The sequence below is a fragment of the Pinus tabuliformis genome, chromosome 7 (assembly GCF_031772625.1).
Source record: "Pinus tabuliformis cultivar Carrire ecotype Pingquan chromosome 7, CPIR1, whole genome shotgun sequence".
Classification (NCBI taxonomy): domain Eukaryota; kingdom Viridiplantae; phylum Streptophyta; class Pinopsida; order Pinales; family Pinaceae; genus Pinus; species Pinus tabuliformis.
The window spans coordinates 530897733-530901610 of NC_142293.1; positions in this window are offsets into that span (position 1 = coordinate 530897733).

Genomic DNA, 3878 nt, shown 5'->3' on the forward strand with positions numbered 1-3878 from the left:
CTCTTCCATACTGGGTTGGATAGTACCTCTCAGTGCAACAATGATATTAATTTATTTTTGTTAAGTGAGGATGACCATGCGTTTGTCGCGTTAGCGTTTCCATACGCGAGAAATGATTGGAGAGGGTGTCTCAACGTCCTCTTCACAACCGTTGAGCCTCCAAATGATAGAGGTAATATTAATGTTTTCTTTAAATTAATCTAGTTTCATTTTCTTGTTTTAATGAATTAGAATAAAATTTATTTTAGCACATTCTTTAACTTGTTTTATTAAATTGTTTAATGAAATTGTTTAATTATTTTTCTGTATGATATATTTTGCAGACATCGGAACATTCGATGGGGACATGCCTCCTCCCCCAGCGGATGTTGAGAAGATGAGGAGATTGGCATGGGCCAAGAGGGTGAGGCACATCCTCAGGGGGTGTGGGCATCCGGGGGCTATAGGGCTGTTCTGCGAGTTCATATGGACTACTGCGACAAATTGGTCAGAGTTTTGTTTGATGTAGCAGTCTGCCCTATGAGGGATCAAGATATCACCATGGATCCTATGTTCGTGGGTTTTTACAGGGACTGTACGCATGAGATGGTGTCCCTTATGCGACATTTCATCGAAGCTAGTAAGGTACTCATAGTGATGAGGGATGTAGGCCAACATTATGCAACAAAAGATACATCAGCTGAGGGTGGTGATGATGATGATCAAGGTGATGATCATGAACATGATTATGAGGGTGGCGATCATGATGCTTCCAGTAGTACCACACCATCAAATCATGGCCGTCAAGGTGTCGGTGATCCTTCTGGTAGTACACCTCCTCATCAGTAACATAATCATTGGTTGTTGTAGGAGCATTGGAACCATCGATGATGTGAGGAGGAATCTTGCAAGGGAACCATGAATAAAAATCGACAACAAAGGTTGATTTGTAATGAACGGTGGGGATGCAAAAGTGAATCCCTCCTCTTATGACTTCAATGAGGGGAGGGGGGGTTTAGTGTTTAAATCCTGGTCGTCATAGGGCTACTATGCATCATAGCCATTGATGGAATGACACGAAATTACAAGACAAAACCATGATAGCGAATCCAACCCCTACTAGGTTAGCAAGAGGAGGGGGATCTGTGTTTGAATATACACCATTGAATATGGTTGGACATCGATGACCATCATATTTTGCACGAGGCTAGTAGGATCCATGGTCAGCATGTCTAGTGACATGGAAGGGAGGGTGACATGGCACCCACGGGACGTGACACATGGCACCCTATTTCGGCCTTTTAGTAGGTCTAAATGGGCCTGAAGCAAGTGACACGTGGAAATTTTGGAGGCCATGTGGAGGGCATAATGTCAACAGGATGTGGTTGTGACTTCACCCCAAGACTTACGTCACCACAATGGATTCAAAAGAGGGCATTTGAAAAAAGGGTCTAGGAAATTACCGTCCTTGGGAGAAAAGGTCTTTGGCGGCAGTTGACAGAGTTATCTTTCTGTCTCGGAACTTGTCTTTCTCAGAAGAATTTAAAGGGGGGGCATAGGAAACTCCTAGGATTTTATCCCTTGCAGGACATGACAAGGCGGCCTGTATACGATGAACTGTTTGAAGGAGATATGGACCATTGACCTGCATAGGGCATTACCATCATTGGATCATCTTGGAGGCTTTGCAGCCCAACGTTTGACTTTGATGATGTCACCTCGAATCCCCAAACCCTAGAGGTTTCAGATAAAGGGCATAATAGAATTCTCAATATTTAAGTATGAGGGTGATGTGGTGCTAAGGGGCCCACTAAAAGGTAAAGTCATGCGTGTGGGGGTCTTTGCATTCTGCAACAAAATGCGTACACACTCATGTGGACCCCCCATCATCCAAATGTCTCTATCTCGAGGATTTCAAGTGAGGACGAGTGGGAAACTCCTGGGATTTTATTCTCAGGGTGAGGTGGCAAAGGACGCTTACACGACACTTATATGGTAGAAAGGGGGTGTTCACCATTATATTATAATATATACTTATATAAATGTTTTGCAAGGCATGGAAGAGGGAGGAATGTTATGAAACCAGATCAAGAAAAGATAGAAAAGATAGATCAACGCCTTAGAATTCAGCCTCTTCGAGGGGGCAACCTCCTTTACATTACATAAATGAACAATTCTTGGATGATACAAATGACAAAACCTCCTTTCTATATATAGAAGTCTAAGGAGTCACAATATAATCCAGCCGACCTAACAATAATAATATAAAGCCACAAAAATAACAATAGAGGGATTCTATGGGGCACAGAAATAACAATATGGGGGTAATAGGGGCACAACAATATAAATAAGGGGTATAACTACAATAGTAATGGGGTAATCACTAGTATTATAGGGACCCAACATGCCCCTCTCCTTCAAAAAAGTGTTGTCCTCAACGCTTGAGTAGTTCTGGATACTTCTGCATAAAATTCTCATCCTCCCATGTGGAATCTTCAGCGGATAAGTTCTTCCACTTGATAAGATACTCTGAAATTGATCGATTTCGTAGCTGTCGAGTTCTTGTTTCTGTGACTGCTTCCGGTTCCAATATAATTTTTCCTTCCTCGTCAAGTTCTGGCAATATTGTTTGAATTGGGAGCTTGTCACCTATAACCTTCTTTAAACATGAAACATGGAAAACTGGGTGCAATCGAGAAGCTGCAGGAAGCTCCAATTTGTATGCCATAGTACCAATCTTTTGCAACACCTTGTACGGACCATAATACTTTGGTGATAATTTATTATCCTTCTTAGCTTGCTTTAGGGACATTTGCTTATATGGTTGTAGCCGTAGGAATACCCAATCACCTACATCAAAACTTCTTTCACTGCGATGTTGATCTGCCTGTTGTTTCATTCTATTTTGTGCCAACACGAGGTTATCCTTTAAGAGTTGGAGGACTTGTTGTTGATGTTCGATGTGATGTTCCACTGCCTGAACCTTAGAATTTTCTCTTAAATATGATGTGATGGATGGTGGTTGATACCCATAAAGTGCCATAAATGGGGTCATTTTTGTTGCTGTATGGAAGGAAGTGTTATACCACCATTCAGCCAGAGGCAACCATTTGACCCATTGTGTCTGTTTATCAGATACAAAGCAACGAAGATATCCTTCCAAACATTTGTTTACTATCTCAGTTTGCCCATCAGATTGAGGATGATAAGATGAGCTATGAGCTAACTGAGTACCAAGACAAGAAAATAATTCTGTCCAAAAATTTCCAGTGAAAATGGGATCTCTGTCACTTACAATAATCTTTGGGTTTCCATGTAGCTTTTGAATTGTTTCCATAAATGCAGTAGAAACTGTACTGGCTTTAAATGGATGTGATAATGCACAAAAGTGTGCATACTTGGTAAGTCTGTCAACTACCACCATGATGACACTCTTTCCCTCAGACTTGGGTAAACCTGTGATAAAATCCATTGAAACCTCCTCCCAACGTTGGCTTGGAATGGATAAAGGTTGTAATAGACCCGGTGTCTTAATTGTTTCAACTTTATTTTGTTGGCAAACCAAACATTCCGCCACAAACTTTTGAATATCTGATTTAAGGCCATCCCAAAAAAATTCCTTCTTAACCCTGTGGTAAGTTTTTAAAAATCCTGAGTGCCCTCCTAAGGGAGAAGTGTGCAATTCCATAAGAATCTTTTGTTTTAGCTGGGAATTCTTACAGAGGTATAAGCGATCTTTGTACCATAACGAATCATTTTGCCAGCTAAATGTATCAGAAGTACTGGAATCTTGTTGTAGCTTTCGAATAAGTGCCCACACTTCTTCGTCATTCTTCCATTCCTCCCTTGCTTCGTTTATCCAATCTGGTTGGATAATAGAAATGGCACACAACAATGCT